Raw genomic sequence first — 14440 nt, forward strand, 5'->3', positions numbered from 1 at the left:
ATCGTTCTTCGAAGACGCATTGTACATTCCTCGCTACATACGGCTGGGCGTTGTCCTGCTGAAATATGGCATGTGGAACGGCCTGCAGAAGGGGCAGTGCCTAGGGCTGTAAAACCTCCCTGATGTAGATGTTAAGACTGCTCTCAAGACGTAGGAGGCGAGATGGATGCAATGGTGACCCAAACCACCACACATGGCATTTGTCCGCAATGCTGCTCAGCAACACAGTCTGCCCGATTACGGCCATCACTGTAGGACAAGTTAATGTGGGACTCGTCCGAAAACACTACATTTTGCCACTCAGCACACCAGTGTCGGCCCTCCCAGGGGGTCCACAACTCTTTTGTGGATACGTACGTAGCGAGCACGGGACCCCGAGCTAATGTGGCCTTCCTTCCTTTCTGGGCTGCATACCTTCCCTTTCCGCATCCTTCCCTATCCCCCGTTTTCGCCCCTCCTCCCCTCACCTCTGGCTCTTTTCTTCCCTTTCTCCCCCTCTGGGAGTATGGTTTGTGCCTACGTCCGGAGACGGACGCTCGTAAATGTAATGCATTCTTCGGCTTCTCTGGTTGTATGTCTTCATCCTTCCTTTGTCCTTCTCTTTTCCATACCTCTTCTCTTTACCCTTTTCTCCGCTGCGGCGTTTGAGACCTCTCTTCATTCCTTTCTCTTTCTTTGTTTTTCCCTTTCTCTTTCTTCCTCCCTGTGCGTGTCTGAAGGCCGACCCACGCATTTTTGTGCGTAGCCGGTGACGGGGTAATGCGTAATTCCCCGGGCCGGGTAGACAGGTAGGACACGTACGTACCCCCTGGTAACGGCCAGGCCCAGGGAGGGGTGATTACCCGAGCTGATACCTTTCGAAAGTGCCGATTGGTCCCTCCATCCGTTTGTCGGGAGGTGTGACCTGAGGTGTGAACAATCCCCTAAGGCGGGAGTGCCCTCAGTGAGGGCCCCCACAAGGGAGGAGCGCGCCATCGGAGACGCCGGTAATCATGGGGGATTCTTCCGCAATGGTTTCCTCACCTTCCACTATGTCTGCTCACAAGCGTAAGTTCGCTGAATCTCAGCCACAGACAGTTCTTCCATCGTTGCCACAGTTCCTCGTTGTTTCTCGGTCTGACGAAGGTCACGACTTCTCCATGGTCAACCCTTTCATTATTCAGAAAGGTGTCGACGCAATTTCAGGTCCTGTAAAGTCTTGTTCCAGATTACGGAATGACACCTTGTTGTTAGAAACAGTCAGTGCCCTCCAGGCACAAAAATTGCTGCGTACTTCACTGCTCCACACCTTCCCTGTCTGGGTTGAAGTGCACCGCACTTTAAATTCCTTGCGTGGAGTCGTTTATACACGCTCCCTCGATGGATTGTCTGACGAAGAAATTCAGCACTACCTGTCTGACCAGGGTGTAACGGCTGTTCATAGAGTTATGAAAAGGGTTGACACGAACATCACTCCAACCCACACTGTCTTCTTGACATTTGACAATGTTCAACTCCCATCGAAAATCAAAACACGCTATGAGATAATTTCCGTTCGCCCTTACGTCCCAAACCCTACGCATTGCCATCAGTGTCAGCGGTTCAATCACACCAGCCAGTCCTGTTCCAATCCGGCCAAATGTGTTACGTGTAGCAAGGATGCCCATGAGGGTGCTTGTCCACCTCCATCCCCTCGCTGCATCAACAGTATGGGTGACCACGCTGCTTCCTCTCGAGATTGCCCCATATTTAAAGACGAAAAGTTCATCCAGGAAATCAGAGTGAAGGAAAAGGTGTCGACCTTTGCTGCTCGAAAATTATTCGCCAGTCGACAGCCCACCGTGCCTCAGACAGGAAAATACAGCACTGTCCTTGCTTCTCCTCGGCCAACAAAGGAGGCGGCCACGCAGACTTGCGACCTCACCTTTAGTGCCACGGTCGTCAGATGGGCCAGCGCAAAGATCGCCCGTTCAACCTCACCACTCTCGCCTGCCCACTCTATGGGTCACCCTTCATCGGGTTCTGCTAAATCTCGAGCCCAAAAGTCAGAAACCAAGACTTCGAAAAAAGAGCATATCATGAAGATTTTTTACGTACCCCAACTTCACAACCATCGGTTCCTCCTTCATCTAAACATCATATTTCCAAGAAGGCTAGTAAGAAACCCAGTTCATCTCCTTCTCCGCCAAGGCGTGTCCCATCTAGAGCACCACCTGGCGGAAATCGCCCTCGGCCGTCTTCTGTGACGCCGAGGCGCACTGCTGGCGGCCGATCAATCGGCCGATCGCTGGTGGCAGGAGCTGCTCCTGAACAACCTATGGATTAGGATCTTCTGCCTTCGGCTGAATGCCATTCCATGCTGTCGGTCGCAAGCTCTGAGCAGTCGTTGAGTTGACGGCAACCTTGGTCACATTCCTCCATTTTCTGTTCACCCTATGTCCATTATCCACTGGAATAACCGCGGCATTCGAGCCAATCGGGATGAATTGTCGATCCTCTTACGATCCTACTCGCCAGTCATCTTCTGTCTTCAGGAAACAAAGCTGCATCCCCATGACCGCTTTGTTCTCCCCCATTTTCAGTCCGTCCGTCTTGATCTCCCCTCTGTTGAAGGCACTCCAGCCCATGGAGGACTCATGATTCTTCTCCATGATACTCTCCATTATCACCCAATCCACTTAAACACTTCCTTCCAAGCTGTCTCTGTCCGTCTTTCCCTTTCTGGATATGCCTTTTCTCTTTGCACTGTGTACATTCCATCGTCCACACCAATGGCACGAGCTGATCTCCTTCATCTTCTTGGTCAGCTTCCACCCCCCTATTTGCTGGTTGGGGACTTCAATGCCCACCACCCACTTTGGGGATCTCCACATCCATGTCCACATGGCTCACTATTGCTAGACGTCTTCCACCAAGCGGATCTAGTTTGCCTCAACACTGGGGTCCCTACATTTTTGTCTGCCTCCACGACAAATTTCTCTCATTTGGACCTTTCGACCGGTACTGTTCCACTAGCTCGGCGCTTCGAATGGTTCGCCCTTGATGATACACACTCGAGTGACCACTTTCCATGTGTCCTTAGACTGCAGCCTCAACTGCCATATATGCGCCCGCGACGCTGGAAGTTTGCCCAAGCCGATTGGACACTTTTTTCGTCTCTAGCGACATTCGATGACCGTCACTTTCCCAGCGTCGACGATGAGGTCACACATACTACCGACGGTATTCTTACAGCTGCGGAACGTTCAATACCACGCACCTCCGAATTGCCCCGGCGCCCTCCAGTTCCTTGGTGGAACGAGGCGTGCCGTGACGCAATACGTGAGCGGCGACGTGCTCTTCGCGTTTTCCGCCACCATCCTACTTTGGCCAACTGTATCCGCTATAAGCAGTTCCGTGCGCGATGCCGTCGCGTCATCCGCGATAGCAAGAAGGCAAGCTGGAAATTCTTTACTAGCTCATTTAACACCTTCACTCCCTCCTCGGAAGTTTGGAGTCGGCTTCGACGGTTATCAGACGCGCCTGGTTTCTCCCCGGTCTCTGGGCTCACTGTCGCGCATAATACATTAGTGGAGCCCGTCGCAATTTCTAACTCATTGGGTCAGCACTTTGCTGATATTTCGAGCTCTTCAAATTACCCGCCAGCGTTCCTCCCGAAGAAACGTGCAGCGGAAGTGCGACCTCTCGCTTTCTCCTCTCAAAATCGCGAAAGCTACAATACTGTTTTCTCCATGCGGGAACTCCAACATGCACTCTCTTCTTCTCGCTCCTCCGCCCCAGGACCGGATGGTATCTGTGGTGTCACCGCCAGACACTACACTTGCTAGGTGGTAGCTTTAAATCGGCCGCGGTCCATTAGTACATGTCGGACCCGCGTGTCGCCACTGTCAGTGATCGCAGACCGAGCGTCACCACACGGCAGGTCTCGAGAGACTTACTAGCACTCGCCCCAGATGTACGGACGACTCAGCTAGCGATGCAACACTGTCTAAGCCTCGCTCCTGTGCATAGCAGATAGTTAGAATAACCTTCAGCTAAGTCAATGGCTACGACCTAGCAAGGCGCCATTAGCATTACATTGCATGTATCTACAGAGTCTCACTTGTATCGTCAAGAGCGATGTACAACAATGATGGATTAAAGTTAAGTATTCCAGCAGCTAACTGCCAACACTACAGTATCCACGTCCAAATGTTGCTGCATTTATCAACCCATAGTCTGCGTTACCTCGAATTTGGACCGACAGTACTTTTCCCAGACGATGGCGGGAAGCTATCGTCGTTCCTGTTCCGAAACCTGGAAAGGACAAACATCTCCCCTCTAGCTATCGCCCCATTTCTCTCACGAGTAGTGTATGTAAGGTTTTGGAGCGTATGGTGAATTGCCGTTTAGCTTGGTGGCTGGAGTCCCGCAGTCTTTAAACACCTGCCCAATGCGGATTCCGACAGCATCGTTCTGCAGTTGACCATCTTGTTGCTCTCTCCACTTATATCATGAACAATTTTCTCCGGAAACGCCAAACAGTAGCAATATTTTTTGATCTGGAGAGGGCATACGATACTTGTTGGAGGACAGGCATCCTCCGCACACTGTTCTCTTGGGGCTTTCGAGGTCGGCTGCCCCTTTTTCTTCGCGAATTTATGGCAGAGCGCACATTTAGAGTGCGGGTGAACACTACTCTCTCCCGTACTTTCTCCTAAGAAAAGGGGGCACCCCAGGGCTCCGTGCTGAGTGTTGTACTGTTTGCCATTGCCATAAATCCAATTATGGATTGTCTCCTTCCTGATGTCTCGGGCTCCCTCTTTGTGGACGATTTTGCGATCTACTACAGCTCTCAACGGACCAGCCTTCTTGAATGATGTCTTCAAGGATGTCTCGATCGCCTCCACTCTTGGAGCATCGAAACCGGCTTCCGTTTTTCTCCCAGTAAGACCGTTTGTGTTAATTTTTGGCGACGTAAGGAGTTTCTTCCACCCTCCTTACATCTAGGACCTGTCAACCTTCCGTTTTCGGACGTCGCTAAATTCTTGGGTCTTATGTTTGACAGAAAACTGTGCTGGTCCTCCCACGTTTCCTATCTTTCGGCTCGCTGTCTGCGATTCCTCAACACCCTCCGTGTCCTGAACGGTACCTCCTGGGGAGCGGACCGAGTGGTCCGTCTCCGCCTCTATCGCGCCTTAGTGCGCTCGAAATTGGACTATGGAAGCATAGTCTACTCCTCTGCTCGGCCGTCTATTCTTCGGCGTCTCGACTCTATCCACCACCGTGGATTACGTTTAGTGTCCGGAGCTTTTTACACCAGCCCTGTAGAAAGCCTTTATGCTGAGACTGCTGAACCTCCGCTGTCCAATCGGCGAGCAGTCCTTCTGAGTCGTTATGCTAGCCATCTGTCTTCCATGCCTGCTAATCCAGCCCATGACATTTTTTTCGACACCTCCTTTGATGTAGGGTATGCAGGCCGCCCCTCCTCCCTACTACCACCGGGAGTCCGCTTCCGTCAACTGCTCCATTCTCTTTCCTTCCGCTTTCCTAAAACCTTCTTGACAACTTGGGGTACAGCACCGCCTTGGCTCCGTCCCCGGATCTGCCTGCTCCGTGACCTTTGTCGATTTCCCAAGGATGGTACCCCTTCACTTGTTTATCGTCGGGCATTTTCTGCTCTATGTGCACAAATGAAGGAAGCCACATTTATTTACACTGATGGCTCAAAAACATCGTTTGGTGTAGGGAGTGCCTATATTGTTGGCGACACCCTAAATCAATTTCGGCTTCCCGAGCAGTGTTCGGTTTATACTGCGGAGCTTTGCGCTGTTCTCCAGGCTGTCCACTACATCCGCCGCCATCAGCGGATACAGTATGTTATCTGTTCAGATTCTCTCAGCTCTCTCCTCAGTCTCCAAGCTCTTTACCCTGTCCACCCTCTGGTCCACCGGATTCAGGACTGTCTGCGCTTGCTCCACCTGGGGGGCGTCTCGGTGGCGTTCCTCTGGCTCCCGGGACACGTTGGTATCTGTGGAAATGAGGCGGCCGATATAGCGGCCAAGGCTGCAGTCTCTCTTCTTCGGCCAGCTATTCAATCGATTCCCTTCGCCGATCTACGGAGCGTTTTATGTCGTCGTGTTGTTCTTTTATGGCACGCACATTGGTCGACACTTCCCCATAATAAATTGCGGGACGTGAAAGCTCTTTCTTGTGCTTGGACCTCTTCCTCCCGAACGCGTCGTCGGGAGGAGGTAATTTTAACTAGACTCCGGATAGGGCACTGTCTTTTTAGCCATCGACATCTTTTAAGCGGCGATCCTCCCCCACTCTGTCCCCACTGCTCTCAGCTGTGGACGGTAAGACACCTTTTAATTGAGTGGCTCTATTTTACTCCGTTACGCGCCCGTCTACAGCTGTCGCCTGATATATCGTCTATTTTAGCAGATGACACGCGCTCGGCCGATCGCGTTCTCGAGTTTATTAGTGCCAGTGAAATGACGTCAGTCATTTGAAGCTTTTTTTGGGGACAACCAACCCCTTTCTGTAGTGGATGTTTAAGCCTTCCTTCTGCTTTTAGTTTCTCCAATTTTTTGAGTTTCGTTCCCATTGCTGCTGGTTTCCATTTTCGGTTTTTTACTGTTTCCTAAGTCAGGGACCGGGCGCTAATGACCATAGCAGTTTTGCGCCCTAAAACCAAAACAAAAAAAAAAAAACCAGTGTCGGCGCTCGAGTGCCCATTGCAGTTCGTAGCGTCGGTGTGTTCTGCTCGATGGAAGCCGACGCAATGGCATGCGTGCCGCCAGACCAGTCCAGCCCGCAGAAGACGGGTGCAGACGTGTTGCAGTGCTCAAACACCGGAGGACGAAGCTGTTGTGTACATTAAGACCAAGCAGACAAGATGGCGGTCATCTCGAGCTGTGTTCACATTGTGTCTACTAGTACCGTCCTCTTCTCTCCACTGGTTCCACATACACCTCAATGTTGAAGCAGCGTGCCCTGTACGAGCCGCAGTGTTCACGGAACGATGGACCCGTCTCCCGGGGATCAATCATTCTGCCTCGTCCGTATACATTCACGTGCCGATATTCCACCCTGTGACGTCAGCGAGGCATAGTGACACTTGGTTTCACGTCTCCACTTCGTATAACGGCTCCTCACTGACTGAGCGTAGCGTAACTGTGACCTGACCTGTCCTGTCACACAAAAGAGGGCGCTGCTGGGCTGCGTGCACGCCACCTCTCTGCCATTTAAATCACTTATTACAGTCCCGCTGTTCTATAGTCCTCTTATCGTGGCGTGTTGCAGACCATTGCTTCTGAGTGTTTCACTTCTTACAAACAGTATTGTATTATCTTCAGAATGTATATTTAGTATAAGCGAAACACTGTAGTGTAGTCTTTTTGGGGTTAAAGTAGATGTGTCCGTGTGCTCTTGCAAAGTCCTTGTAGACTTTCTCTAGGTTCGAGCCCTCTCTCCTGTGACTGCATGCTGCTCTCAAGAGGTCACAGAGTTCGCGTTTGTATGTTGGAAGATCTACAGTCTGGAGGATCATGTGGTCTTTCCGCTTAGTGGTCAGGTAGCACAGTTTGTATCCGTTTGGATGATTGAGCCGTGTAGCTAGGCATAGTGCCATTTGAAATGTATCCTTATTTTCGAAACTACTGATACATAGGTTTATCTCAATGTCATCGTAATCTATTACATTTCTGTCATGTCCATGTTTCTGGTCAGCGTCTGGTGATATGTCCTGACGGTTGTCTTTATTAGTTAAGAATGGGTTTGTGGAATTTCCGGTGTTTGCTTGGGATACTCTGCGTGTGCTGTTGATACGTATATGTCACACAGGTGGCTGGGGATTGTCTTTCTTTGCAGTGTTCGTATTTTCATGTGTTTTATATGTGTGTGTGGATCTCGTATTCGTGGATGTGTTTGTGGTATCTACACTACTGTTGCCTTCCTTCCCAATGTCTGCTACTAGCGTAGTTTTAACCCGTATTTATTTGTGTTCTGCTCGCATGTTGCTGTTATGTCTGTTACAGGTACTTGAATATGTTGACTGTGTGTAGACCCTCCATAAACAAGGCGCACTGGCTTTCTGTACGGTCTACAATTTCTTATATCGCATTCTGATTTTAATCTCGGTGTCTCTGCTGTGGCTGTGTTAGGGATTTGTGTTTTACTACTATTTTATGATGCGTTACTGTGAGTGTGAAGTACATATGTATGCTGGAGTATGACTGCTTCATTAATTTTGGCGTTTTCGTGCTGAATACTACAATTGTATCATTGCTGGGTCGTTATGTCTATGTGTATGTGTAAATTATCAGTTTATAGATGGAAGATTTCCACTCCAGGATCCTCCTTTCCGAGTAAGATCCCAGTTTTCAAGGTGACCCATTGATACATGTCATGCTCGGTTTGCCTGGTTATGTGGTAGTCTATGGCACCTTGCATACATGCATCGTCGATGTAGTCTTGATATGAAACAATCTCTGTTGAATTGTATCACGCTAGTGAATCGTTGACAGTTTCTCTGTTTCTAGATTCGCGGCTGGTATGTCTCATGTGTTGATTCCAGACAACTGCACAACGCTAAGCTCTGGTTCAAGTTGATGGCGACTTGTACTTATTCCTAACTTTCTGTATTATAGTCTGTACCTAAGTTTGTGGTAGGGTTCATTGTACGGCCAGTGTTGTTATATTCTGTATTAGTGAACACTGTCCGTCATTTCATATTCAGTGTGTGTAGTTTGTCGTTCATATAAGTGCCTATATGTTGGGCATACATATCGTCCAGCCTTGTCACAGACCATATTTCGTTATTTGGATGGAAGGAATCAACAGCTGTTTTCTCAAGGCAGTGTGCCCTTTGTGGCCTGGTTTCGCACACCTTCCACAGACCTGCTCTCTTTCACAGCATTTCCGAGGGTGGCCTATGTACCAGCAGATAAAACACTCCTGCACCGCTACGAAATCCTTGATGCTTAGTGCCTCAAATCACATATACACTGTGTTACCTTGTAGTAGCAGGAGATGACCATCAGGGTGAATTTCAGTACACCGTTAATAGTATGTTTTTTCTCTCTGTCCTGCTTTAAATTCAATATCTACTTCCTCACTTAATTCGTCCTTCGTGATGTGGTCACTAAGATTTATTTCATAGAGCTCTACAAGAAAGTTTAGGTCGGTCAGTGTGGTAGGCACTTGACGCAAGTAGTACAACAAAGCTGTTACGGCCCCACTGACGTCATCCAAGACTGCGGCCATGACGTCAGCTGATGACGTTAGACCCATTATCCAAGATGGCCGTTTTTGGCGGAAAAGTGAGATGACCCCTTGCCACGCCGCCCTGGTGGGAAGTTTGAATTTTGGCAGGAAAGAGCCACACACCCCTGCCACATCCCCCTGGCAAGAAGGCATGAAGTTTTAATTTTGGGGGGAAATTGAATTATGTGCTTCTACAGGTCACCCGCCATCCCCCCCCCCCCCCCCCCAATTCCCAACTTTTTTGCATGATGGTGCGTCATCCTCTTGGAAAAAGGGCGGAAAGGAAATTTCGAATTTTGGAGGGAATTGCAACTGAAGGGAGTTAGTATGGTGTTGCCCCCCCCCCCCCCCCCAAATAGAGACTGCTCATGATGTCATTCAATTCGAATATAATTTGTTTAAATTTGTGTAAATTTGTTTAAAATTGTTCAAATTTGTTTAAATTTATTATCTACCTACAGCATTAGTGGCTTGGTGAGGTGTTACCCCCACAATAGCCTGAGAAATCAGTGCTTGTTCAGTTGTCGGCGTGGAAGGAGCATGGGGAAATGTTGGTGCCAGAGAGGGGGAGTTTTAATAGCTATTTTACACGCACTCATCCAGCCGAGGAGTTGCGTCTAGTTTTCTGCGAGAGGCCATGTATCAGAACGTGTTAACATCAGTTTAGAACCTGACACAGACCTCGATGTCGTGGCAGGAGAACAAAATAGATGGCAGTGTGCAAAGCGTGTTAGAGTAGAAAAAAACAATGTTTCAAACAACGAGACAGCATCGCAGGGAGCATCTGTTGCGATTTACAGTATAGTCCGCAGAATACAATCATCCTCCTACAGTACAGGTGATGAAACTTTAAGCTGGCCTGTGCAGTTGATCAACACCTCTATATTTAATAGGATCGTCACATGTACTTGATGTCTGCACACATGCAGTATTTGTTTTCGATGTATGGGAGGATAGAGATGCGGTAAAAATCTTATAGAGTTCTCTATCATATGAAGTTAGTGGAGCTTTCATAGTTCGCAATTTTTCTCTGTTGGATGGTACAAAATAACGAAGATAGCGTGTTGGGGTGATAGAAGTGAATGGGCTCTGAGGCATGCGAATCTGTAGCACTTGTATGTAGTTTGGGGATGCACCACAGTGTAGTAGCAAAAATCCTCGTCCTTCTCCCAGTTCTCTTTTCCATCGAATGGTCAAAACACAGTCCTGTCGCAGTAGCACAGCTTAGCCTGTTTCTGCACGGGTTGCAGAAGGTGGTAGACATAGTTGTCTCCGACTTCTACTCAGTTCCGACTTACATTGGAACAATCACATGCACAAAGCTGCAGGGATGGTAACGAAGAGTCTGAGGTGGCAGTTGCAGGAATAGGGACTACCAAAAACGAGGTTGGAATTTTACTGTAGCAGATAGGTTCGAGAAAGGTGACTCGTTTCGAGATATGAGAGTGCCAGAAATGATTCACTAGTGGCTGTAATCATTAAACGACTTCTCCATAGGATTCAACGCAGGTATGTACTTGAATGGAAACACTTGATTCCAAATCCCAGACTGCATTTCTACCGAAAGTGTAGCACTAGAGATCTGAAACGCTAGTGTACATGTCATACGACCTCAATCAGCATATCATCTAGTACTGTTTGTGATCCTTCTCAATCAAACATTGCCTATAGCGCAGTCGATATATCACTGAACCTCTGACACGGTATAGAGACAGAATGTGATATAAATACTGGAGAAATAACTAGCGGCAGCGGCGTGAGGGAGTTGCAAATACCAGTTTCATACTACGCTCCTTAACCAAATCACTATTTCCTTAAGTTTCGAGTTTTATTGCGAGATTTTTTCCGGCAGGATAACACCAGTTGTATGGTAACGTCAGTTTTTGCGATTTTAAATACGTTTTTGTGCAGCGCTATGCATCTAGATGTGTAATTAGGGCCGTTCTTTGGGATTAATTGCGTAATTAGGATGGATATTTGCGTCTGTTTCCCGACCAAAATAAATAAAGTACACTAACCTAACCTTCCTCTCCCACATCTGGACAGTTTCCGTGTGTTAGTGGGTGCACTGAGGCTTTTCATCCAGTAGAATCAGGGTTCGAGTCGTTGATAAGTTGCGTCCTTTTTTTACGTGCACTGAGTGTTTGTGCACTGCTTTATTTTCGGGCATTTAAGCGTTGTGAGCGTGTCTGCGTGCATTATTTCGGTGATCTATGAGCAGTTTGCACGTTTGTACGCTGTGTACTGGATTATTTCGGTAATTTGCGAGTTGTTTGTGTCTCTGTACATCAGTGTACTGCATTATTTACGAGTAGTTTCCAGGTCTGTAAACTGTATATTGTGACCTCAAGCACGGCATGGTGTGTGTTTTGTATCAGCGTAATAAGAAAACTACGTGAAATCCGTCTCTAAATAAATTGTTATAAAAATAAAGTACACTCCTTCCTCTCTTCAGAGGCCCAGATCAGGCTGATTTCTTTTCCCACCAATTTCCCCCTCCAGACTGCTCGGGAGGGGGGAATGAGGAGGCTGGAGCACACATGCAGCTGAGAAGAACAAGTGATGTCTTCATGATGCTGTGCTCCTGTGGACTTAACTGCACCATCACGTGACTTATCGTGGCGCCCTCTACGAGGTGCATTCAACTTCTAATGCCTTCGATTTTTTTTGCTCTGGACTGGAAAGAGATAGAAACATGCGCATTGTTTTAAAATGAGGCCGCGTTCATTGTCAGTACGTCCCAGAGATGGCAGCACCTACGGCAGATGGAATTTTACCACCAGCGGCGAGAATGAGAACTGTTTTAAATACTTAAAATGGCGACGTTTTCCTTACTTGAACAGCGTGCAATCATTCGTTTTCTGAATTTTCATGGTGTGAAACCAATTGAAATTCATCGACAGTTGAAGGAGACATGTGGTGATGGAGTTATGGATCTGTCAAAAGTGCGTTCGTGGGTGCGACAGTTTAATGAAGGCAGAACATCGTGTGACAACAAACCGAAACAACCTAGGGCTCGCACAAGCCGGTCTGACGGAATGATCGAGAAAGTGGAGAGAATTGTTTAGGGGGATTGCCGAATGACTGTCGAACAGGTCACCTCCAGAGTAGGCATTTCTGTGGGTTCTGTGCACACAATCCTGCATGACGACCTGAAAATGCGAAAAGTGTCATCCAGGTGGGTGCCACGAATGCTGACGGACGACCACATGGCTGTCCGTGTGGCATGTTGCCAAGCAATGTTGACGCGCAACGACAGCATGAATGGGACTTTCTTTTCGTCGGTTGTGGCAATGGATGAGACGTGGATGGCATTTTTCAATCCAGAAACAAAGCGCCAGTCAGCTCAATGGAAGCACACAGATTCACCGCCACCAAAAAAATTTCGGGTAACCGCCAGTGCTGAAAAAATGATGGTGTCCATGTTCTGGGACAGCGAGGGCGTTATCCTTACCCATTGCGTTCCAAAGGGCACTACGGTAAAAGGTGCATCCTACGAAAATGTTTTGAAGAACAAATTCCTTCCTGTACTGCAACAAAAACGTCCGGGAAGGGCTGCGCGTGTGCTGTTTCACCAAGACAACGCACCCGCAGATCGAACTAACGTTACGCAACAGTTTCTTCGTGATAACAACTTTGAAGTGATTCCTCATGCTCCCTACTCACCTGACCTGGCTCCTAGTGACTTTTGGCTTTTTCCAACAATGAAAGACACTCTTCGTGGCTGCACATTCACCAGCTGTGCTGCTATTGCCTCAGCGATTTTCTAGTGGTCAAAACAGACTCCTAAAGAAGCCTTCGCCGCTGCCATGGAATCATGGCGTCAGCGTTGTGAAAAATGTGTACGTCTGCAGGGCGATTACGTCGAGAAGTAACGCCAGTTTCATCGATTTCGGGTGAGTAGTTAATTAGAAAAAAAAATCTGAGGCCTTAGAACTTGAATGCACCTCGTAGTGGTGAACTCGAGAACTAGCTCAGGTCTTTGGTCTGGTGGATCAGAGGCAGTTATATCTTGTGTTGTGGGAGCTGAGACAGATGTTTCCATGCGTTGTGTTATGCAAATCATTTATTTGCAGGACCGTATTCTTCCTCTTCATATGTTCAAGCATTAATGCTCGCTTTCATTCTTCATGCAGTGAGCTGTGGATGCACTCCTCGGCTGAATGAGTGCGTGTAAAATAGCTATTAAAACTCCCCCTGTCTGGCACCAACATTTCCCCATGCTCCTTCCACGCCGACAACTGAACAAGCACTGATTTCTCAGGCTGTTGTGGGGGTAACACCTCACTAAGCCACTAATGCTGTAGGTAGATAATAAATTTAAACAAATTTGAACAATTTTAAACAAATTTACACAAATTTAAACAAATTATATTCGAATTGAATGACATCATGAGCAGTCTCTATTTGGGGGGTGGGGGGGCAACACCATACTAACTCCCTTCAGTTGCAATTCCCTCCAAAATTCGAAATTTCCTTTCCGCCCTTTTTCCAAGAGGATGACGCACCATCATGCAAAAAAGTTGGGAATTGGAAGGGGGGGGGGGGGGGATGGCGGGTGACCTGTAGAAGCACATAATTCAATTTCCCCCCAAAATTAAAACTTCATGCCTTCTTGCCAGGGGGATGTGGCAGGGGTGTGTGACCCTTTCCTGCCAAAATTCAAACTTCCCACCAGGGCGGCGTGGCAAGGGGTCATCTCACTTTTCCGCCAAAAACGGCCATCTTGGATAATGGGTCTAACGTCATCAGCTGACGTCATGGCCGTCAGTTGGGCCATAACAGCTTTTTTCTACTACTGATGTACTGCCAACAATGGTCTGAATTTTCGAGGGTCCTCATATCTGATATCCTATAACTGTGCTGTATTATCAATGATTTTCTTTTTGTCTGCCTGCGTTTCTGCCTCTAGAACTACCGCATTTGCAGTTGATAAGAAAGCTTTTATTCTGACTTTTTCTTGTCTGGGATTAATGGTTTTTGTTATAGTATCATACATAGCCTTGGCATAATGATTGCTTTCTGATTTGAAAAATAAGACAATTGTCTGCTTTGCTTCTACTTGAACTATTCGTTCCTCCACCTTGTTTTTCTGCTTTACAGCTTGCAGTGGGTGACAGAGTTCATGCAGCGACTAAGTAAATAAATTTATCCTAACTTAGGATAGAAAGAGTAGCAACAGGAATGGCATTCGGCCAGAGAAAACGATAAA

The sequence above is a fragment of the Schistocerca americana genome, chromosome X (assembly GCF_021461395.2).
Source record: "Schistocerca americana isolate TAMUIC-IGC-003095 chromosome X, iqSchAmer2.1, whole genome shotgun sequence".
NCBI lineage: Eukaryota > Metazoa > Arthropoda > Insecta > Orthoptera > Acrididae > Schistocerca > Schistocerca americana.